The sequence below is a fragment of the Macrobrachium rosenbergii genome, chromosome 6 (genome assembly GCF_040412425.1).
Source record: "Macrobrachium rosenbergii isolate ZJJX-2024 chromosome 6, ASM4041242v1, whole genome shotgun sequence".
Classification (NCBI taxonomy): Eukaryota; Metazoa; Arthropoda; class Malacostraca; order Decapoda; family Palaemonidae; genus Macrobrachium; species Macrobrachium rosenbergii.
Genome location: NC_089746.1, coordinates 2,803,539 through 2,829,165, shown reverse-complemented (window position 1 = coordinate 2,829,165; position 25,627 = coordinate 2,803,539). Strand labels below are relative to the sequence as shown.

Below are 25,627 nucleotides of genomic sequence, written 5' to 3'. Positions count from 1 at the left end.
ACTAATCAGAGAAAGTTTGTAGATCTAACACACTCATATAAGTTAGCAAGACATCCTGGAATTAAAAAGACAAGCAGTATCATAACCAGAAATTATTTTTGGCCACATTGTAGTGAAGATGCCAAAAACTTTGTACAAAACTGTATAGTTTGTAATCAACATAAGGGTAACATAAATCTTAAAGCTCCACTTGAAAAATATCCCTCTGAATTAAATCCATTTCAAATAGTCACTATGGACTTTTTAGGTCCATTTCCGACCACTATCAGAGGAAATAAACAAATATTAGTCTTCTTAGACTATCTAACTAGATATGTAGAAATCGTACCAGTAAGAAACAGAGATGCAGCTACAGTAGCAGAAGCTCTAAGAAACAGAGATGCAGCTACAGTAGCAGAAGCTCTTAAATCTAGAATTATCACAAGACATTCTTCATGTCCACAAGTTCTTTCAGACAATACTGCTGAATTCACTAGCGATCTTTTAAAGAAAATATGTGAATTTTACGAAATCAATACGAGTCACATAACAGCTCATAAACCAAGTTCTAATGGAGCAGTACAACGAACTAATCGTAAAATAAAGGATATCCTGAAAACTTTAGTGAGCCCACAGACAAAAGATTGGGACTTAGCATTAGAAGACGTACAGTTCACATTGAATAACACTGTAAATGAGACGGTAGGGGAATCCCCACACTATTTGCTACATGGTTATCAGAAAAGAATGCCTAGCACATTATTTGACGATGCAACACCACCCAGACATACTTATAACTATGATGACTATGTTGCATGGAAGACCAAACGTACTTACGAGACAATCATGAAAACAAGGGGAAAATTACAAGAGGGTCATAAAATTCATGCCAAATATCATAATAGAAGTACCAGTAAACTAGACATTAAAATAGGTACAGTACTCAAGTTCATGTACAAAATCATGTTCTAGAAGTGCCAAATGTAAAGGTATCTCCCAAGTTTACTGGACCATATAGAGTTATAGAAGTATTAAAATTAAACAAATATAGAATAGTGACAGAAAGTGACATGAAAGAAAAGGTAGTTCACTGGAATCATATAAAAGTAGTAAAAACAGATCCATGGTCCTCTGAAGTTATAGGTAACATAGAAAATGAGAATGGTGTAGATAAGGCTGAAACCCAAAGATATAATCTGCAGAGCAGACAGAGTTAATTATGTATATAAATGTATATACTATATATATAAATGTATTGTATGTCAGGATGTATACATGTATAGAAAGTCTGATAAAGGTCTATTCTTACAGATGCAAAAATTTGGCTCATCATTGCAATGGTCCTATTTGGACTCATTTACCCAGAAGTGGAAATAAGAAAAGGATCATTGTTGAAAAGACATGGTAATGTAAAAATGATTCAGGACGTAGGAATCATAAAAATAAACATTTCATCAGTGTTAAGTAATGAGAAGAAATTAAAGTTAATACAAGAAGAAATTGGTCTCATATTAATGAGAAGTGACAATAACAGTATTAAATGAGAAGTGACAATAACAGTATTACTACTCTATTGAACAACCTAAATGCAGAAATAGAAAATACAGTTATGAAACAGAAATCTAAAAGGTCTCTTCTACTGTTCATTGGAACTGCCTTGAACACACTATTTGGTGTGGCCACCGAAGCCAATGTTGAACGAGAAAGGGAGAAAATAGACAAATTAGAAAAGTGGGCTGCAACAAGAGGAACAGTAATAAATAAAGTACTAAGTGCCCAAAATCAGAATACAGAGCAAATAGAAAAACTGAAATGTTTCATAAACAAAGTCACCAAAAATGTGACGAACGAACTGAATAAGTTAGAAAACATTCAGTTCTTGAATCTAAGTTATGTTGCAAGAACACAAAAGTGTTTTGAATGCTATTTTGATGGCTTACAAAGGTATTCTGAGTCCAACCTTAACAACTCCTAAAGAACTTGAAGGCCTAATTAAGTTTTATATCATGGAAAAACACTTGCAGCCGCTTGTAGAAGATGTATTCATGTATTACAATTTAATAAGTGTCAAAGTACTGGTACTTTTTAATTAGATTATATTGATTGTACCTTTCAATACAAGGGTCACAAACACCTTAATCACATTGTATGCATTTCCCATGTTGGTTAATAACCAACCGATCATTCAAAAAGGAACAATCAAACATTTTGCATTAGAAGAACACGCTTTGTTGTTGTCATTCTTTGAGGAACAAAAGTTTCAAGAGTGTGTTTTGTTAAAAGAGCAAGAATATATATGTAATTTTGACAACTTATATAGACAACAAATGCATATCCATGTATTCAAGAAATTGTGTTAAACCAAAACCAAGAAGAAGGTGTATGTACAACTAATTATGATAATAAGTTTGAAGCTTTGCTTTAGATGATGATATTTTTGTTTTTTCTGTAGATACTGTTGTAGCTAAAGTTAAGTGTTGAAATGTAACTACAGAGGTAAAATTTAAGAATGTTAAATCTTTTACAACATCCTTTCAAGTGATTATCCCTAATCAATTATACTATGAACCTCATGTTTTCACAACATACACCTTCAATAAACATGTGCCATATAAGAATTACTCAGAGAAAATCGATGAATTTAAGTTGTCTCAATTAGAATTAAGGAAACTTGACAATCTGAAATATGTTGGCAAATTTTGGTACTATAAAGAAACTGTCTCCCCAGTTTTGTCATTGTTCAATTTGATGCTGATAATGGTACTTGAGATATTGTTTATCATTGTAGTAAGGAATCTTGTGATCAGAAAAATACAAGAGGTTTTGTCAGAATTAAAAGGAGATAGTGATTGAGTATTGATGTTAACATATGTGTATGAACATTTATTTGACATGCAAAAGAAGTGTTGGTGTTTGATGTTTTATTGTATTTGACTGTCATTTTAGTGTGTTTGTTATTTTGATATATTTATATCTTTTACTCCGTAGTTGGAGAAACAGTTTTTGTTATGTCATTTCGTTGCCAATTTTCAGTTTATTGTAATATACAACTTCTCAGAATTATTTTAAACTTTGAGGGCAATGTTGGTAGGTGACTGAGTGATGTAAGAAACTAAATAAATATTGATTAAAAATAGAGAGAGAAACCTTCCATTTTTTCAGTTAGAGAGAGAGAGAGAAAGAGAGAGATAAGTTTGGAGTTTTGACTGTAATTTCATGACAAAGCTAGACCTTAATGCTTAATCGTCTTGTATCAAGGCCAAGAAAGCAAAACAGAAGGTGCTGTGTTTTAAATGCTTGGGTTCAGTGATGTTTTGGAACATAAAGCAAAATACGGGAACGTGTTATGATTGTGTCGTGGTTACGAAGCTATTATGACTGCACTAATTGAATTGGTAATCACGAGGAATTCGTAACAAAAAAGCAAGTAGCTCTCTAGTAGGAAAACAGCCAGAAAAATTCATAATTTTGGTGTTTTAGAAACTCCTCCTTTGAGGGAGGTACAGTTCCAAACACAGGGCGTTTCAGGTAATCTGCATGACCAATTAACATCAATGAAGGCGGGACAAAAGCAAGACTTCCCGCCTATTAGGGCTGGACAATCTTTCTCAAAAATCATTTAAAGGGTCCTGTTGAGAAGCAGTTCAGGAGAGAAGGAGCAGATAAGCAGCAGACAAGGAGCAGCTAAGGCACAAAGAAGAAAGGAGTGAGGTCCAGACCTCACCAGTAGCTGACTGTTCTACAAGAAAAGGCACACCTGGACTCATACCCAAATTCAACTTAATTTTGCACAGTACATTAGCTCCTTGTAACCTCACTGTAACTTTTTTTTTTTGTGCTAATGAAGGAAGAAAAATTAACAAGTCTTCTTTAACAAAGCCTCCTGGGAACTCAAAGAACGATACCAATAGAAGTCCAAACATAAACATAAAAGAGACTTCATTACACTGTCTAAATGACATTTCAGCCGCTGAATGTCTGTTTAATAGGTAACTTTCTAACTTTTGGATGGAATTTTCTTGTTCTGTTTCTAAGGTTAGAAACTTTGACCAACTTCCACTCCCAAAGAGGGAGTCGAAGTGAGTCAAGGTTGGGTTAAGACGTTATTTATATACTTTTTGGGGGTTTTCTCTGTACTAGAGTGTAGGGTTCCAGTGTCACAGGAGGTTCCAGCAGTTGTCAACTGTGCCGAGTCCATACCATCAAAGGGCCCCGGGATACTCAAATCTTTACAGCTAATACTCATAAAGATTAAAGCGCAAAAAAAAAAAAGGAACATTAAATCTGAAAACCTTTCATGGAGTTTATTCTTCCACCAATGGCACAAGTGAGAACCAACTCCCAAATGTCCACGCCCTATCCCACCCCACAGGGATGGCACAACATGATTAGAGTGGCCCAAGTGTAAGCCAAACTCACTTGCTAGGACCAAGTGTGTTATAAGAATGCAATCATCCCCACCCTAAACATATAATGGGCAAACTGGATAGAATGTCGAGAGTCTATCCCCAGAACCAGAGACCCCCTGGAATCCGTGGCCCAGCCCTAAAGAATAGTTCTGCCCTTGAGCTATCAATCTGGTATCTCATCTCTCAGGTCCAAACATTATTGGGTAGTTGATGGTCCTACCACAGTTCCCACTATTTTGCTTTGGGCATAAACCCAGTCCAAGCTATGAAAGCTTTTCCTATTTATCAGGTCCAATAAATTTTAGCAAAAGTGGAAAGTTCCCCAAAAAATTAATCCAAAGAAATATATAATGATATATGGGACTCTTGGACTCAAACCTGGGAACAAATTCCTGGGGTTCAAGATGAAGAGAACCTCAAGTCTAAGGGAATGGTACAGTACTCAGTGAGAGTCCTGCCCAGGAAATCATTCCCTCCCTGCCCTGTAGGGAAAGGCATGCAGAAAAACTTAATAGGCCCTCTAACGCAGAGCAGACTCCCCACATCTAAACTCATAGCCATAGTCCAAGAAGAGGTAAAGTTCAGGAAGAATGATACAGAAGATGATGAAGGAAAGAACACCTCTATCCTTCCATTTCTATCAAACTCGCCTTGTCTGCAGAGCTGTCAAGACTCTCAAAGACTAAGCCACATATATCAGAGGAAAAAGGCTACATAGTTCATTCTTCCAATGAATACAACGGCAGGCCACGATAGCAGGATTACCTTAAATAAGGTAAACCTTACTGTTATGGAACTTCAAAGTGGTTAAATCTACCATACCTTAAATACAGTATACTGTATTATAAAGTATATCGGAGAACAATACAGCTGTTTGAAACAATCAGAAGCTGTTACATGTCCAATGAAAACAAGTATTCATGTTGGCAAGGAAAAAACAAACCAAATTCCTTGCAAGAAGGCTTATTTGACCAACGGATATGAAATTGCAAAACAAGATTAAAAAAACAAAAAAGGAAAAAGAATACTCATGTTTAATTATCAAAAGTTTAAACTGCAAAAGTCAAGTAGAGAGTCCTGAAAGACATTTGAACTTAATGGCAGCCAGAAGCAAAGTGGAGAGCAGACCAACAGGTAGGCAGGGTTTCGCTCTACCTGTTAGTAGTTTAGTACCTTGCCATTAAACCTGAATGGCTGTTCCAGCTTACGTTCAGAAGCTAAATCCTTTGTAAAGAACGAAGGTTTGTACTTGTCTAGGAACAAATGGGAGTTCTGTGTTCTGGAAAGTCTCAAACAGACCAATGTTCAAGGCTTGCCAACATGTTTTGTGTTTTCTCCCTGGGAAAAACTGTGGCAGAAGAATTATGATCCTGGACTGACACTTGATTTGTGCCTCCTTGTGTAAGAAAGAGGGGCTGAATTGCTGGAGTAGACTGTAATTGTCTTGTCTCTGATTAGGTGTTCTGCTCGCATAAGACCCTTTCAACCTTCCAAAAGCTCTATTGTTTGTATGCATTTTACTCTCCTCTACAAGTTCAACTCCCTAAAACTAATGATCTCTAAAATGGCTTCCCAACCTGACCCTGACACAATTGAGGACAATGTGAAGTCTGAGCTCTTGAGGTTTAGAGGCTGACCCATCAACAGTCTTGACTGATCTCCCCACCAACAAAGAGAATGTAAAAAATCTAAAGAAATGATGATTAGAGTTCAGAAGACGAGACTTAATCCAAGATTGCTTGAAGTAAAAGTGAATTGGCCATTCTTGGACACACCATGTTAACAAGTTAATGAACTTCACCAAAGAGACCAAGTGACCCAAAAGAGGAAGCCACTTCTTGGCTTCAGGATTTTCAGGGTTGAGATCCTCTCAGCAGCGATAGATAATTGTCTATCCGTCCCTGTCTGAAAAGCCCAAAAAGAGAGTTGATCTTCCCCAGACAAAACAACAGACTAGGTCAGAGGAAGCACAGACTTGTCAACACTGATTAGAATGCCCAGCACCAAGGCCAGACACAGAAGACAATTCTTCATTCTCAAGTTTGCCTGAAATGAGTTAGCGAGACCTAACCAGTTGTCCAAGAATAGGAAAACTCAGACTCCTAGCAGATGACTTGCTCCCACTCAGACCAAAACACAGATCTTTAAAGTGAAGACCTTCCCTTTAGAGACAAAACGTAGATGATCAAGACAAGAACGTACCAATCCTGCATATCAACAGAAAACATCCAGTCACCCTTCCAGAAGGCTGCTAAGGCCGAAATGGATGACTTCATCGAAAAGGGAGTACGCTGAACGAGTTATCGAGACTGGGAACTTCCAATAATGATCTCCAGCCCCCCAAAAGGCTTTGGGAACACGGAAAAGGAGATGGTAAAGCCTCAGTGAGTCTAAAATTGGCTTGAATGTCTCCTTGTGTAAAAACTGTCTCATCTCCTTCAAAACTTGGAACTTCTCATGTTATGCGGGTGGGCAGGGAACGATACTGGGATGTTGACACGGGTGAAGGGTAAACAAAAGTAGAAAGTATCCCTGCCTGAGAACCATCATTATCCAAGATTCTTCACTGAATCTTTGCCGGACACTCCAAAAAACTCTATAAATGGCCCTCTATTTGACCTTGAGAGTTTGAAACATCAGTTAGGGTTGTCTCTGTGATTCTTTCAGTTAGAATGTGACCCTGATCACCCTGAATGAGCTTACTGAATGTGGAAGAACTTCAAGGTGGTTTGTGTTGATATTCCACATGGAACTTTCATGTGAACAGGCTGCAGACACATGACGCTTTATGGAAACTTCAAAGATTGTGCTAAGAATTCTCTGTTCCCCTGATTTGGGACATCTTTGGCTTAAACACTTCAGGGTTAAGGAGACAATGATGAGAAATGCCAAAAACTGCTACTGACCATTGAGCTGGAGCTACTTTATGAGATACTGAATACAGTATATACATAACAGTTCCCATTACGGCCAGTCCCTCGTTATCAGAGAGGATTCCGTTCTGATAGTGTGATGATAACCGAAAATCCCCGATACATACCTCTGTTAGGTATGTATTGGAGCCAATACCCAATTATCGGCGCCGATAAGCGGAAATCGGTGATTTTCGGCACCGAAAATTGCCAATTTTTGTCGCTAGACAAGCCCTGTAAAACCTGATCGCCAATAACTGGGGACTGCCTGTACTTTAAAGCTGGACTGCCTGTACTTTAAAACCGACATATAAAAATATAAAAAAGATAAGACATTCCTCCTTAAGTTTCGGAAATACATAGCACTAACACGGTAGGGTTCATACTCTAATGCATATCAAGAACCGCTGCCCTTTCAGGACTAAAATTTGCTTATTTATTTATTAATTATTATTATTATTTCCTGGCTCAGTAAATGAGCATTTGTGATCAGATTGATACACAGACTTCATGTGCATTTCAGTCTTACTGTTAAAGCCAAAGTACCTTCCCAATTTTGAGAGATCTTTGAGTCCATGGGATAAGCAACTTGAAAAAACTTGTGCACTGAAGGAAGGCTTATAATCTGACATCATATATACCTGTTCCATACCATTCAGCTCTAAGCTGGAATCTGAAGCAGTCAAATTCCGAGAACGAGATTTAAGGGATACATTTTTTAATCTTCAACATGCAACTTTAACAGAATCAGATAACTTTAACATCCTTAGCCTAAACAGAGAGGTGAGGGTACAGCAAGTAATGCAAAATAGCAAAATTTTTAACTTCTATTTTTCCTAAAATACAAACCTAAAGTTCTTTACATATGATTTAGCTTCTGAACGCGAGCTGGAATGGCTGTTTAGCTTTCAGACATGGTCGTTAACTACAAATGGTAAGGAGGAAGCCCAGCCCACTTGTAGGTCTGCACTCCACTTTGCCTTTCAGCCCAGGTACCAGAATGAGGGGTGGTTGAAATGGGATGTAAATATAAAGAGCTTCAGGTTTGTATGTTAAAAAAAAATACAAATTACTTTAAAAATCTGCTGTTTGCTCCTAAACAAATACATACCTTCATTCTTTACATAGAAGATTTACCCATTGGTAGAGGGAGTCTGGGCAAATCTCTGGACCAACTGGTTGGTTCTACCCACCCAGGAATACCTTCCTGGTCTGGAAGAGCTGAGTAAGGAATCCCACACAAAATTTTAGCCTGTTGGACATATGGGATGTTGCAACTGCTAAACTTTATAGCCCTTTGTTGGCCGACTCGGTAGAGCTTCAGACTGTCATTCGATGGGCCGGAGTTCAATTCCCGCGGCTGGCTGATGAAGAGTTAGAGGAATTTATTTCTGGTGATAGAAATTCATTTCTCGCTATAATGTGGTTCGATTCCACAATAAGCTGTAGGTCCCATTGCTAAGTAACCATATGGTTCTTAGCCACGTAAAATAAGTCTAATCCTTCGGGCCAGCCCTAGGAGAGCTGTTAATCAGCTCAGTGGTCTGGTAAAACTAAGGTAATAATAATAATAATCTGAGCTTAAAGTAATGAGTTTACATCATTACTTTTGATAAAGGCTTGGAGGTACCCAAAAGTGTCGGACACAATAAAACTTGTTAATAAAACCAGTGGGTTTGTTTAATTGTCTATCCCCCTCTCCCCCTGTCTAGAGAGAGAGGGGGCCATGCATCTAATCAATCTACAAAAAGATGAAGGACACGATGCCTTCGTCATGTAGTCACCTGCAAAACTCGTCCATCCAGCACATGACAGCTTGCTACCTGCCTCTCTGTCCTGCTTAGATGAGATGCTGCCTGTCCCCTTACGGGAGCCAAATAAGTTACACAACTTGTTGAGAAGCCACCATAAGACCCAAGGAAAAACGTGTCCAAGGACTTGTGGGCAATGTGGCAAAACGAAGTAAATGTGGTCTGGTGCGACCATATACTGTACCTGGTCGTATTACCTGCTGAACTGACAGGTTCTTCTGGAATGCAAAGGAAAGGGCAATGCCCTTATCTTTATGAGCTATTGCCCAGTCTGAACTCCTATCTAACTCTTAAGATGAAGAGTAAACTTGTTTGATGTCTCATGAAGCCCAAAAGAGATGTGTTCTCAGACACCTCTTTCTTGGCCGAGCCAGTACTAACGAAGAGTCGTCAACACTCAGGCCTGAGATGCCAAGTTCTCTTGAGGTAGTACCACAGCTCCCTAACTGGACACAGTAGCGTCTCATCCCGATTATTAACTACAAAGTCCTCTAGCGAGGGGATAAAAAACGACTCAAAATATGGCAACTGGGACTGACGGATTCTGAGTCTTAGTTACAAACTCCAGGACCAACTCAAGCATAACAAACCCCCATCCCCTTGAGTGCTTAGCATTGAAGGCCAAGAAGTTCCCCTACTCTCTTTGCCGAAGCTAGGGCAAGCAAGGAAAACAGTCCAAAGTCATATCTCTGTCAGATGACTCTCTCAACAGCTTGTACTGCATACAAACTACACTCCTTAGGACAAGAGTAATGTCCCAGTTGGGGGGTCTGAGTTCCCTGGGTGGGCAAGACTGTTCAAAACATCTCAGAAACATAAAGATCTCATACTAGAACATGACATCTATCCCCTTTAACCAAAGGACTTGGACAAGCGCAGCTCTACAGCCCTTAATGGCCGAAATGGAGAGAAGCTTCTCTCATCGAAGAAAGGCAAGAAAGTCTGCTACCTGCTGAAGAGAAGCTCTGACAGAAGGCGGCCCATATGTGCTGAGACACAACCCTCTCACTCACAGAAGACGCTGGATAGTCTCCAGGCATTAAGTGCTGGCACTTGCACCATCTGGTGATATCTCTTGACGTGTAGCTAGCACAGAAGGTTGTGCCATGGGGAAATCTCTATTGGGGCCTCAGATAACAGAGCCAGCAGGTCCGGGAACCGCTTGGCATCTGGGCACTGGGAGTGACGGGGCCTCAGATAACACAGCCAGCAGGTCCAGGAGCCGCCCAGTGTGTGGCCACTGGGAGCCACCACAGTCAATCTGAAATTCAGGGTGATCAGAGCCCTGTTGATCACCTGATGAATCAGACAAAACAGGGGGAAGGTATAAGCCTCAAAGTTGTCCCCTGGGTGCTGGAAAGCATTCTCCATCGCAACCCAAGGGTCCAGCAAAATTGAGCAGAACACCAGTAATTTTATGTTGTACCAGGACACAAAGAGATCATGGGTGGGACTCCTCATAACTCGAAGAGTCTCTCCACAATGTCTTGGTGTAGGGACTCTGTTCCTATCACCTGGCTCTGGTGACTGAGCTTGTCTGCCACTGCATTCTGAGACCCCAGAATGTACCTGGCTGACAGTTCCACAGAGTGTGCTACTCCCACTCGTAAACCTGCACCGCCAACCTGTGCAGCTGGAAGGACACCAGTCTCCCCCCACCTTGTTGATGTATGCCACTAACGTAGTGTTGTCGCTCATCAACACCATGGAGTGCCCCATCACTCAGTCGCAAAACTCTAATGGGACTAAAAAAGCTGCCTTGAGTTCCATGAAATTGACGTGTCATTCTGGTCCAGACACACCTGAAATCAATCATTCCTCCAGGTGTGCGTCCCATCCCTTATTAAATACATCCAACAACAGAAGCACCTTGGGAGGGGGATTGTCCAAAGGCACCCCTAAAGGAGGCTTCTGTCATCTACATACCAAGCTAGATCTCTCCTCACTTCTCGTGAGAGAGGAACAAGAGAGAAAGGAGGGTTTCTCTTTGGAGACCAATACTCTTTCATTCTCTGCTAAAGGGAGCAGAGATGAAGTCACTGATAAACAACCATCTTCACCAATGATGACAGGTGACCCAGAAAGACATGCCACCACTTAGCAGATTGTTCTTGTTGAGACAGGAGCTTCTGCACTGCCTCTCTGAACCTGCCAATACAAGAGTCTAAAAGGGAAAACCCTCATTGCTGCTGTGTCTATCTACATGTCCAGATATTTTACCTTCTGCTTGGATGTGAAATCTGACTTCTCAAAGTTGATCACTACACTCAGGTCATGACACAGATTTGAGAAGCTGATCTCCGTCCTTAAGCAATTGTGGCAACGAGCTCACCAGGACCAGCCAATCACCCAGGTACAGTCACTCAAAAATGTTTTGCAACATGTTCCAGAAGTTTTCGTTTACCTAACAGTAATTTCTTTTGATATTTACAAGGAAATGTAATTTTCTTATTCGATTTTGGTTATTAATCATACGGTTAACAATATAAAAAAAGAATGGTGATTGAAAAATTCATATTACGAAAAATGACGAAACATTTTGAAAAATTTCACTTCAGATGATTGGGCAAAAGAGTCAAAGAAGAAACTATGTTTCGAATCCAGATAAAAGCTTATTGAACTAATAAAATAATATTGAATAATCATCAATGAAATTATATATAAATAAATAAAGAAAGAATTCAACCATTATCGTTGTCAGAAACAAAAAAGAAAAAATCTCATAACATCGTATGTTATCGTGTGAGCCACATTCGGGCAGGAAAGTTAAACTAAACTGTCACGTCACTTGCACCGGTATGTTGGGCAAGAGACTCATCTGCACCACAATCATTAGCTTGTTAAGACTAATGTTTCTATCGTAGATATTGCTCGGCAGCTTAGCGTAAATAAAACAACCATGTATAGAGGGATACAACAACAGAGAGAACGAGGAAACATGATAAATTCATTGTAAAAACTACTGTTAAGGATAATCATCGGATGATCACTGAACGAGCTCCGCCTAACTCCCCCCTGACAACCGATGTTGCTATAAAGAGAGAACATGACGCTTTCCCTTCAAGTTGCTGCTCAAACCATCCGTAACAGGCTACATGAGACCAAGATATTATTTCATCATACTCCTGTCAAGAAATACTTCATATCAGCGAAACACAAAGAACAGAGGCTAGGGTTTGCGTTATAATATAATCCAGTGGCCGATGATTTCTGTACGAGTCATCTTTTGCGATGAGGAGGAGACATTCTCCACTGATGAGCATGGTAGTCTTCTTCACTGCTGGCATACTGGCATTTAGCATTAACTAAATTAATGTTGAACTTCTAGCTAATTTTAATTCTTTAGAAACTTAGATAATAAGAAATACAAAAATAGGCGTTATATATTCAGTTAACGTCATAAGAGGCATCAAAATGATAGGCCTAAGTAGCAATGAAAGAAATGAGAAATTACACATGATAACGGCATTATAGATATATATACACACACACACACACACACACACACACACACACACACACACACACACACACATATATATATATATATATATATATATATGTGTGTATGTATGTATGTATGTATGTATGTATGTATGTATGTATGTATGTATGTGTGTGCGTTTATATTCTATGTATTACAAAAATAGACATGAAATCTGTTAGTCTAGTTCAGTATATTTTATATTAAGTTTCACTAGTTCACAATATACATAGGATTAGTCATTCAGAAATTTAATTAATAATAATGTGAAGCAAATCTTTACAAAAGTCGTATTTGTTGATGTTAATAAGACTAATAGTTTAACTTGTAACATTCGTAGGCCTATGTCTACAAAGTTCACACATATGAAGGAGATGAAACAACGTTAGTGATGGCAGTTGGAGATGAAAATATTAAAACATAAGAACAGCAATGACCTCTGAAGTATTATAGTAACATCCTTTAATTAAGTAAAATATGACAACAGTAAGCAGTTGTTTCATGCGCTTACAACTGAGTTGCCAAATAGCGCCAGATGTCGCTATTTTAAGCTGTTGTCCGAAAAGTTTTGAAGTATGTTGCAAAACTTTTTTGAGTGATTGTACTTCCACAGACATACCCATGCAAATGAGCTCAAACCGAGATCAATGTGAGCACCTGAGTGAACACTTGGGGAGTGGTTGAAAGTCTGAAACAAAGTAACTTGAACTAGAACAGCATCCCCCTAGAGGGTAAAGAGGAAATACTTGCAGGAGGACTGATGGACAAGTACAGTATTGAAAATACAGCATATCCCTCAAATCCACCAAAAGCATGAAGTCGCCCTCTCCGATGGAACTGAGAACCGAACAGACCATTTCCATCTAAAACCAGGTCTGGTGAATGAACCGGTTCAGTGAGCAGAGAGATAGGAGACTTCTACAGTCCCTTTCCGGAGCATCGCATTCACCTCTTCCCTCAGGGCGAGGTCCTTCTGCGAGCCAGGAACAAACATTTAGAAGTGGACCAGATCAAGGATAAGGGGTGGCGAAGACTGGAACGATCGTAGATACCCTACCTGACAGGCATCTACTACCCAGGTCTCAGCTCTGTGTTGCTGCCAAATTGCCCAATGGCTCTACAGGCATCACCCCCACCATCGGCAGCAAGCAGGGAGGAACACCCATCCCCCCGGCATTTCCACCTTTCTTCTTTGCCTTGTTCCCCTCCAAGGAGGGGTGAAAGGGGTGCGGCTGCATGCCTTTCACTCTTGGAATAGAAGCAGCCTGGGTATCTCTATGAGGAACTGAGGACACCTGGGACTTTCTCTAACCCCAAGAGGGAGGAGGATCCCAGAACTGGTACATTCGTGAGCGTCAAAGCAAATTCTGAACCAACAAGCCTAGAGGTTTGAGACAGCACAGCATCTCTCCCCCACCGATTTGCTGTCTGTTGGAGGAGGCAGACAATAGTCCTACCTCCAAGCAATAAGTCTCTTGAAGGCTGCATTCTTCTCGGGTATGTGGGTGTCCAAAGAGGAGGCAATCTTGGCCAATGACAGAGCCCCAAGATCGATCAACGGGACTGACTAGAATCATGCCATGGCAGTTGATTCCAGTGCTGCTGCCTCTGCCTGAAAGAGGAAGACTCCCTCTGCACAGAGACACTCTAGTGACAGACTAGGACACAGACAAGTTAGGTCCGGGTCAACCTGCTTCTTGGCCATGGGGTCTCCTTGGGAATATATTTCCTCTGGCGAGCAAGGGGCGGAGGATATGTCTTGCATGAACAGCTGAACTGGGGAAAATTCTCTTGCCTGGAACCTAGAGAATGCACCTGAACCAAAACCTCATCAGCAATCCTAGACCATGACAGGTCAATCGAACCTCTGGGTTCCCTTTGGGGTTCCCAGAAAGATTCAATGGTGGAAGCACGGTGCAGAAAAAGTCAAGGTCTCTTCCTCAAGCTCATTAAAATGATGTATCATCCAATGAATTTCACAAAAAGCCTCTGCAACTTGGGGATGTCCAAGTCCTGAAGCATAGGACCCTCAGGTCCCCCAAGGACCCAGCCCTCCTGAGTCTCCCACAACAGGAGAGGGGCACTCACCACAGCCCTCTGGCGATCTCTCGACCATTTGTGCATAAGTCCTGTCCAATCCGAGAACCAAACCAGGAACTTAGGCCTCAGTGTAATGGGCAGGGATGGGAGCAAAAATGGCCTTGGTTCCAAGACCTGGACCTGTCCTGCTCAAGGAAAAAACTCTGAGGTGGAGGGGACAGATGAGGAATGGCAAGCATCCTTGCCCAGCCCATCAAAGACTGAAGTCCCGGCAGGTGAACAAGGCCCTGGGCAGTCATCAGCCTGCGATGACATCTGCAAGGGTTGGGGAGAGCGACCCTGCTCACGTGAACGTGGGCAGGGGCTGCCCCACGACTATGCTCCAGCCTTCTTAGAAGCTAAGGCTTCTACAGGAGAAGAAGACTGAGCAAGGGTCATCTTGCTGTGCCTAGGTGACCGGGCTGGTAGGGGCTTGGCCACTGTCCTGGGACCCCTAGGCTGCTCTCTTTGATGAACAGGAGGGGGTCAGGGAGCACCTACACGCTCTATGCTCACCCTCTCTCGCTGGGCCGTGCCGGCAGCTGGGACTGGGTCTGTAGACCAAGGACCCTTGCTGGCCCTGGTAGACAGTCTACCAGGACCAGTACCTGTGGCCCAAGCAGGCAGACCACCAGAGCCAGTACCGGCACACCGGGGGTCCGGAGAACCCGGGTAGCAGTTGCCCCCATGCACTCAGCAATGGGAGCAGCAGTACTGCGGTACAGCTAGCGAGACAAGGGATGGTACCCGTAGCCTGGGCATGCGGGCTACTGGGGCCGGTACTGGTACACCAAGTAGTACACTATTACCAGCCCTGGTTTCTTATGGGTCCAGAGAACCCAGAGCAGTGGTTGCATCCCTGCGCTAGGCAACAGGAGCAGTGGCACCACAGTACTGCTAGCAAGAAACCAGGGCTGGCACTAACAGCCCAGGTAGATGGGCTACTAGGGCTGGTACTGGTACACCAGGGGTTTGGAGAACCCCAGGTAGCAGTTGCAACTGTGCGCTAAGCAACGGGCGCAGCGGTACTCACGCTAGCGAGAGATCCATCAGCCCTCTCTGCAAAAGAGGGCTGGCCGCTGGAAGCTCTATGAAACTTCCCACGGGAGGGCAAGGCAACCTCATTCTTCCTCCACTTGCCAGCTTTGGAAGAAGAAGGGGAGGAGGTAACACCAGTCGACAAAGATGACGAAGACTGCTTCCGTCTCTTCTCACAGAGCGCGGCCTTCAAGGGCATCACCAAGATATGATGTATACAGCAGCACCTGGGGACACATCACCAATGCTACATGTGGGGCTATTGAGGAAGTAGGGGAAGTCCTACAGGTGGTGGATACCATGACTGGTAGAGTTATCATGGTCACAGTCAAAGCAGAAACCAGAAGGCCCCTCATAGCCTACAAGTGATAAAAAAGTTCAGACACTCGACACCCCTGGGAGACCTAGAGAGGGACATGACTAATTAAGTCCCTCAGCCTCCACATCTGAAATAGAAGTCGGGAGAGGTTGTTTTGATTACACTCATGTTTATGGCACAACACACATAATATTATGAGTAAGGGTCAACCTCAACAGAAGAGAGAAACCGATCACATTACTGTACCTGTCCTTCCCTGGACAGCACCTAAACCCTGCAGTTTCCTCTACAAACAAAGCTAAAGTGAGTGAGGGGTTTGCATACATAAAAGCAAACAACAATCACACAAAAATATTTCAAGCAAAAAAACATAAAACAGAGAGCAAACAGCAGTCAGGCAGAGTAGCACAGAGCCGTCTTCACATGACAGTGGCCAACAGCTCCGAGCTCGCATTCACAAACTAAATCCTATGTAAAGAACGAAGGTTTGGGTTTGTGTAGGAACAGCTATGAATCAATTAAAAAACCGAAGGGTAATCATCCAAAACAGGGTTAAAATCTGTTGATTCTAAGGAAGGAACCCAGACAGTGAGGAGACAGGCACCTGAGACGGTGACGTACCCAGGACCACCAGCCATGACGTCACAGGATGCTGCAAAGGAGAGGGTAGAGGGTTCATATGTGATATCACTATATGAGATGAAATACCTGCTTCACACTTCATCAACATATCTAAAAGAGATGAAAATTTCAACAACAGTGGTGGCAAAGGAAAGGCCACTATTACAAATAGGTACAGGGGAATACAAGATGATAGAGGTGGAACTGAGTCAGAGGGGAAAGGTTAACATCAGAAATGGAAGGCAGATAAATGACTGAACAACTGAAGTACTGACACACTGTTCAGAAACTACCCAGTAACTGGAATACTAAGCCTATAAATCATAAATAACGCAACAAGATCACACACATCACTGTCACTCGCCAAATGATGAAAACATGTGAGTTCATTGATGTGAGCACTAACCTCTGCTGAATAAATCTTTCAGAGAACAAGTCTATTAAAAGACTGCAGACAGATGAGAAAGAGGTGGAAAAGAGCACAGACATCCGTCCTGAGACACGGCTTGGCTCCCTGTCAGCGACTAAAGCCTACTGATGCAAGGCAGTCCAGAGGGTGGGCTACAGACAGATAAGGCTCTGACACCTTTTCTCTCAAGGGGGAAACCAAAAAGGTCGATCACTGTGGAAGGAACTTCAATCCTAACTGACAATAGAAGTAAACATCTTCCTCACGTTTACCTGTCCACTCTCCTGAACCATATAAGGAGCATTAGATGACGAGCAAATAGAGTGAAAGAGGAATAACAGCAGAAGACAGGATAGAGTAGACACGACCAGACCTAACTGACTGTCTACATTAACAACCAGCCTCAGGCATCTTCTGATACCTCACAAAATTATTCATTTCTCACCAGAACAAGAAGAAAAAAAATCACACTCATTACCCTACCGGTAACAACTGATGAACATCATGTCCAATCGAATACAGTCACTACCCAACTTATGAATGAGTTATGTTCCAGACAGCTGCTCGTATCTTGAATTGTTCATAAGTTGGTTTTTAATATGTAGTGCATACCGGTAATTTGCTGATGTTTACATTCCCAAGTTAACTTGTGAGTCATAGATTATTTTCACTGTATTTTTAAATCATGCAGCATTATAAAGAATTATTCTGGATGTTAGAAATGTAAAAAGAAAATAAAATTTTGATTCATGCAACATTCAAAATTTTGTATTTTTTTTCCTTGCTTTGAAAGTTATGAGCTTGGAGAGAATTTTGCAGAAGAATCGTCTGACACTGGAAGTTCACAAAATAAACAAAGAACACTGCCATCTATTGACAAAAATACAGAGGAAATATAGAAAATGGGAATTCATCCAAGAATGAGTTAAATTGGGAAGACAGAAATAAGTAGGAACATTGTACGAGTACGAAAGGGTATTCTCGACGTTGTTAGAAGAATACATGGTAGTTAATCATGAGAATGCTCAGGATAATCAGGGAAGGGGTTACAGGAACAGCTTCTTCTTCCTAGTGTTCTCCTGTTCTTTGCAAAAAATCCTTATTAGCAAAATAGGCATGCAAAGCAAAATTTGAACTTAACCCTTAAACGCCGAGCCTCTATTTACAAAAACGTCTCCCGTATGCCGGCAGCATTCGGGAGCTAGCGCCAAAGCAGAAAAAAAGTTTTTTTTCAAAAAATCACTGCACGCTTAGTTTTTAAGATTAAGAGTTCATTTTTGGCTCAATTTTTTTGTCATTGCCTGAAGTTTAGTATGCAACCATCAGAAATGAAAAAAATATCATTATCATATATAAATATTGAAATATATGACAGCGCAAACAAAAGAGACAGGGTAATGCCCCTAACCTTGTAAGCTCTTGCCTGGAGCGCACTCCTGTACACCTCATCAAATCAAAGAGTACACCTACTTGATTGCCTCACAAAGCCAGAAAGAGACTGGGTTCTTGGACACCTCTTTCTTGGTCGAACCGGTACTAACAAAGAAACTTCGACACTCAGGCCTCAGCTGTTGAGTTCTCTTGAGGTAGTACTACAGCACCCTAACTTAACAAAGTAGCATCTCATCTCCATCATCACCTACAAAGTCCTCTACAGAGTGAATCAAAAAAAAGAATCCAGTCAGGCGTCAGGGGCCGACAGATTCTAGGCCTCTGCTGCATATTCTGGGACAAAGTCAAGCATAACAGATCCCCATCCCCTTGTGTGCTTAACATTGAGGGAAAGGCCATGAAGTTCACCCACTCTCTTTGCTGAAGCAGGGACAAGCAAGAAAACAGTCTTGAAGGTTACATCCCTGCCTGATGACTCTCTCAACAGCTCGTACAAAGCACAAGTCAGGCTCTTCCATACGAGAGTCATGTCCCACTCAGGGGTCCTGAGTTCTCTGGGTGGGCAAGACCGTTCGAAGCTTTTCAGTAGCATGGAGATCTTCCACGAGGACAAGATATCTACCCCATTCAACCAAAGGACTTGGCCAAGAGGACCCCTATAGCCCTTAATGGCCAAAGCCAAGAGAAGCTCCTCTCACCAAATAAAGATGAGAAAGTCAGCTCTCTGCTGAAGAGATGCTCTGAATGGAGAGGTACCCTGTTGACAGCACCAACTACAGAAGACAGCACATTTCCATTGGTACACAGCTGCAGAGGATTTTCACAGGTATCCAGATATCTCCTTCACTGTGTGTCAATAAAACCCACAAGAGACACTGCATAGTCCCCAAGCATGAAGTGCCAGTGCTTCCACTGACTGGTGATACCTCTCGACATGTGACTGGCACAGCAGTTTGTACCATGGGGGAATCTCTCCGGACCCCAGGTAACAGAGCTAGCAGGTCCGGATACCACTCAGCATGTGGCCTCTTGGGACCCACCAGAGTCAACCAGGGCATAATGATGACCATGACCCTGTTGATCAACCGATGAATTAGACAGAACGGAGGGAAGGCATATGCCTTTACAGTGTCCCATGGGTGCTGGAACGCGTCCTCCATTGCAGCCCACAGGCCTGGCACAATTGAACAAAACACCCAGAACTTCCTGCTGTACCACGTTGCAAACAGTTCTATGATAAGAAGACCCTAAAGACTGAAAAGCCTCTCCACAATGTCTTGGTATAAGGACCCTGGTGACTGAGCTTGTCTGCCGCCAAATTCCAAGACCCTGCAATATACCCGGCTGACACCTTTATAAAGTGTGCTACTGCCCACTTGTGTACCTGCACCATCAACCTGTGTACAGTTGCTGAAAGGAGACTAGACCCCTACTTGTCGATGTATGCCAGAAGCACCTAGGGGCACATCATCGAAGGGATATGTGGAGTTACAAACAACGTAGTGGTAGCCCCCAAACCAGTGGATACCATAACCATAGAAGTCATCACTGTTACAGTCAAAGCAGTGACAGGAAGGCCTTGCACAGCCTTTAAGTGATCAAAGGTCGGGTTAAGTGGGGCAGCCTCCCCACGCCCTGAGAACAAGCGTCCCCCTGAGGAAAACTCCTCCTCAAGCGAACAGAAACAGCCAGGGAACAACTGGCTGGTTGTCTTCCCCTCCCTAGGTGAGTCTCTGCCGATGTAGCAGTAGGAGTCAGTGAATGGGAAACCCCTCCCTAAGGAGTGGTAACAGAAGTGGAAGTTTATCTGGGGGTAGGAAAGAACCGAGAGAATCTTCAATGTCACCAGCAGAGTACTGCACTCTAATAACATTGGAAAACCTTCCTTTCTGTTTTTCTTCTTTCTGGTAAACCTTACCCACTGTTCAGAAGGCCAGACCTGGCACTGAACATGGGACTACTGTACACTGATTGCATCATACCTACAGTATAACACATGAAAGGTATGAGGATCAACCTCAATAGACGAAAGGAACCATTTACAAAGTCTGTCCTTCCCTGGGCAGCGGCTAAAGGTTATCGCTTCCTCTATAAAGTAGGCTTTAGTGATTGATGGGTTTGCATTTTATTCTACAATCACAGAAGTATATTTCAAAAAAGCAAGAACAAAAAAGCATGGTAAGCAAATGGCAGTTGGACAAAGACTGCAGCAGACGTCTTCACTCAAAGGCAGCCAAAAGCAAAATGGAGTGCAGACCATCAAGTGGGCAAGGTTTCCCCCCCACCATCAGTACAGTAGTTGCAGACCTTGTCTGAAGGTTAATCGGCTGTTCAAGCTCACATTAGCAAGCTAAATCCTATCTGAAGGGTGAAGGTTTGTATTTGTGTAGGAATAAATCAGAATTTCTTTAAGCCTGAAAGGCTACTGGGACTAGAGAAAGAGGATGACTTCTTGTGAATGGAATCACATACCCTTCCTTTCACCACCTGCACATCTCATGGATCTACTATACCTAATTCCTGCAAGACAGACCAAAAATTTGCTAATCTGGTACCAATGGCTTAGTTCTTCATCTTCTGATATGTTCTTTTCTACTAGTGACAGAAGCAATTTTATGCTGAGAGGGTCATCTCTTCTGGGAGAAAGGACATAAGGACTGTGTTGAAATTCCTATGGTGATTCCAGAAACTAGAAGAAACAAGCAAAAATTGCAGTGAAGTTCCTTCAGCGCAAATGAGTTTTCTGTACAGTGTATAATCAAGGCCACCGAAAACAGATCTATCTTTTGGTGGTATCAGTATAATGCTGTGAGCCACGGCCCATGAAACTTTAACCATGTCCCAGTGGTGGCCTGTCCTATATCCTTGCCATAAGCACAATTATGGCTAACTTTAACCTAAAAAAATAAAAACTACTGATGCTAGAGGGCTGCAATTTGTTATGTGTGATGACTGGAGAGTGGATGATCAACATACCAATTTGTAGCCCTCTTGCCACAGTAGTTTTTAAGTTCTGGGGGCAGACAGAAAAAGTGTGGATGTACAGACAAAGCCGGCACAACAGTTTTCTTTTACAGAAAACTAAAATTTACTTCTCTTAGTAATAAGTTTAAAAATCTACAGGCCTGAACAATCAAGTCCTTAGTGTCATTTTGGGAAACCTCCACTGATGTACCTGTTACAGTATCTAAATCAGTTTCATATGGTCTAACTTGAAAAAAAATTGAGGCTGCTCTCTGACAGAGATAAACATTCTTCGAAAGAAAATTACACAATTGTTACCTCCACTTAAGTATAAAAGCCTTATCTACACTTAAGGAAACGAAGCATTTCTTGTCCTTTATGTTCAATGTACCTGGTTTGGCATTAAAAAATGCACTGATAACATTGCCAACTTGGCCATCCAAGAGACCATTTTCATAAAATCTAATCTGAAGGCTAAACTGTAATTTCCTTCTTCATTAAGTTCTGAATTCAGTTGTGGATACATTCCATACAAGACTTAAGGAGTTGTATTTATGCAGACATGATCAGTTTATCTTCCAACTTAGTGTAATCGTCTGGCCAAGGAATAATTGCCTGTGCTTGCTGTCTCAAAATTGCATCAATCTTTAAAGAAAATGTAGCTGAAGGATCTTCCAACTCCTAAGCCAATGTTTGGTTGAACAAGAAAAACCTGATGATCCATGTGCAGAATTTCAGAAAATGTCATGAAATGCTCTAACAGCGAGAGCTTTCGAGACATAACGAGAGGGAGAGTTGGTGAAAAAGGGTGCTGAATATTGCACGTGAAAGAAGCACTGGTGCTCGTCACCCTTAACTGTATAGGAATAGCTGAGTGAGTGTACAGACCAATCTCGACTGACAAAACATTAGGCTACGCTCACTTGTTTTCATCTGCACTAACAAAAGTTTGCATATGCTTAACACTTTTTACAGGCAAAAATTCAAAACTTCTACAACTTGGAACTGACAAATCAGCAAGCAAATTATGCTTACTCTCCCAAACATGTTTACCATACACGGTCCTAGGAACAAATACTTCAGACTCATCAGAAGAAAGAAACAAAGCTCACTTATCAATTTTCACAGTCACACTTGAGCATGCCGCTTCCAAGCCCGTGGGCAACTTTAAATGTCATGAGGTTTTTTAATTTTACTGGACCTGTTTTTAGGTGATCATTTCATCTAAGCCTCTTTCCCACGAGCAGTCGCGAGAGGGAATGAGGCAAGGAACGACGTAAGAGAGGGCACAACCCATCATTGGCCGACTTTCTACAAGTCTACACCACAAAAGTTTTGTTCTGTGCGTGCAGAAGCTCTTCCTGAATCCACCAGACCACCAGAGGGATCTCTCACTTTCAACCTCAAAGGGGGACAATGAGGGGCTGACAAGAGGCTTGGTCAAAATTTCTTCCTCACAATAGCCATTTCGGACTGTCTCTCCAGGGTATCCACATCCCTTGTTAAAAGTGGCTTGAATGGGATCAAGAAAGATGGAAAGGCAATGACAGAGTAGTAATGTACTGGATCCTAGGTTAACACAATCTCAGCTGGGCTAGCATGAGAATTCCTTTTTCTAAATCTGCGTTTTATCTCCCCATCTTGACTCAGCTTCTTACATTTCACCAAAACATTCACTTTCTTCAGATCCCAATCTTCACGCTTCTTACATATTTTCTAAGTTACAAATCTGGCCTATACAATAAGGTGAGGTTAAGTTAGGATGCATCTCTATGGAAGGAATTTTACCTTTTTATGGCAAATTTCTTCTCTCACGTAGAACTGAAATGGGTAATTCTAAAGCGACTGTCCCACGGTGAGTTTAGACTGTCTAATTGATGCGTTTTTCTATGTTATTTTTAGCTTATTTACGAATTTAAAGTAATATTTTGTCGGTTGGTTGTAACTAACTGTAATTGACCTTTGAAGACTGCGCACTTGAATTACCTAACGCATGGTCTAAGCGGATTCGCGCAGCTCCCAACCCCACTTCCACACGGCAAAATTGTAACCGGTAAACACCCCTAGGGCGTTATGTTGGTATTTTTAGGGAGCTTACTGGTTACAATTTTGCCGTATTAGGTATGGAGGGGTGGGGGCTTGCCGCGAATGCCGCCACACCTACCCGCGTGATTAGTAACGTCAAGTCGGCGGCCCTTCAAAAGGTCAATGACAGTTTAGTTACAGCCGGCCGACAAAAAATATTACTTTAAATTCTTGTAAAGCAAGTAAAAATAACACAGGAAAACGTCAATTGCCCTAGTCTAGCTCACCGCGGACAGCCGCCTTAGAATTACCCTGAAATGAAGTACATCTCTTAACTCTTAACCCTAATTAATTGAGTTTGAATGAAATTACCATTAGGGTGTTCTATGAACTAGGCTTAGGCTATTCACTTGTTTTTGTTCACCACCACAACCCCAGCGTCCCACAGCAGGTCAGCCTAGCTGTGAGAAATGTAGTGGGTAAGCAATTACATGTTCTTAAAAAGAAGTCGACGTGTATGTTGTTGCCAATCAGTTAGGTCTACACAACAGTCTTCAGGCTAAATGATCTTCGTGTGAATAAACACGAGATCCTATGGGTAGCTGGCCTAGCCTAAATGCCTTTGTAAAATGACAAACAGGTGGTCAAAGGAAGCGTGGCAAGAGCAACACCCTACACCGCTCCATTATCCCAAATGTCAGCCTGGGAGTGATGTCAGGTTTATAAGGCAGCAGGCAATAAGGTACTGGGGCCAAGTAACTGCTTGGCTCAGATCTACCCTATAGGCCTACCTAAGAGCGGAATTGTTAAATCTTTTTCACGTCAATACTTCTGATTTTTATCGTATAACACCTCATTATCTGGCTTCCAGGTTAAAAATAGGATCCAATTTCACTCATCATAAAATCGAGTCAAGTTAGCAACCTCAGCTAGGCCTAAAAGAAGGGAGACACCGCGACCAACCTTTCATTGAAGCTTAAAAATAAGAGAAAAGAAACATACGACAGAGATAAGGACATCAAAAATGATTCAACACCTTAAAATTTACCTTAAAAGCAGTGAAGATCAGAAAATCCTTCTGGCATTTAGTAAAGGAGCGATTATTTACAAGGCGGGACATCATCGTCGTGCAGAACTTCGAACAGTTCCAAAACAAACTGACATCGGCCTTCGAATCGTCACGAGAATAGCATGAAAGGTTACAGCTGTTGTATGATCGTTTTCTATTACATACCAAAACAAACACCAAAGAAACCGTAGTACCTAATTGACCCAAACAATAGTATAGTTGTTTCAGGAGCCTTCTTTTTCCAGTCTTTTTAATGGTTAAGGAAATTATCACACTTTTGCGTATATTTATCATCACCTTAATTACTTCCAAAGCCTTCCTTTCAGACCTCCTTTGGTCTGTCCGGCGGGCCCCGTTGTTTCTTAAAAGGCCGCCACTAACACTCAGTTATACCTGAGCAGTTATGCCTGCACGGTCGGTCTGTACAGACAAAACTGAACCTACTAACGTTCAGTTATACCTGGGCACTTGCTTGTGTAGGCAAAACTGAACGTTAGTAGGTTCAGTTTTGCCTGCACAGGCCGACTGCGCAGGCATAACTACTCAGGTATAAGTAAGCGTTAGTGGCGGCCATTAGTCATCGTTTATAGTTTTCTTGAATAACTTGTCCTTCCGCTTCATAGCTTTTTTATATATAGACATTACTTTACTTTTCTAATTATCTCTGAGTTCCCAAACACTCTATTTCTTAAGGCAATTTGACGAATAGTTTTGGTGTCGTGTATTTTGACCTTGTTTCACATATATTTCTCTTGATGGTAACTTACCGATTTATTAATCTGCCATACATTCTCGTATTTCCTTTATTATGTATGGATGAATTACACTGAACGTGTAAGAGTAGTTACAATTAAAACCAGTTTAGAATGGTCTTTTTTTAAACTGTTCCTTAACTGTGTTTCTCAATGACTATATTTTAAAAAAGAGAACTGTAAAAGTAAAGCCTACTGCGGCACCTCTCTACTTGGTAACTACCAGTTTACGCGTTCAAAATGGGATCCGAGGGTAGTACCAGCCCCTCAGGGATGAACGTGAAAAATGTAACTTTTTATTTTATAATTGTTCTCCGCGACAGTTTGATTTTTAATTCTTCCTTCCTCTTCTTTTGTCTATCTA

At 41.7% G+C, this 25,627-nt stretch overlaps 1 long non-coding RNA gene across 1 annotated transcript in view; it reads right to left on the bottom strand.

Annotated features, from left to right (window-relative positions):
• Window positions 1-24,969, bottom strand: part of LOC136839118 (uncharacterized) — a 184,863-nt gene extending 159,894 nt beyond the window's left edge. The window contains exon 1 of the long non-coding RNA XR_010853211.1: window positions 24,491-24,969. This is a non-coding gene — a long non-coding RNA (uncharacterized lncRNA). The remainder of the gene's footprint in view (window positions 1-24,490) is intronic.
• Between the last annotated feature and the right edge of the window lie 658 nt (window positions 24,970-25,627).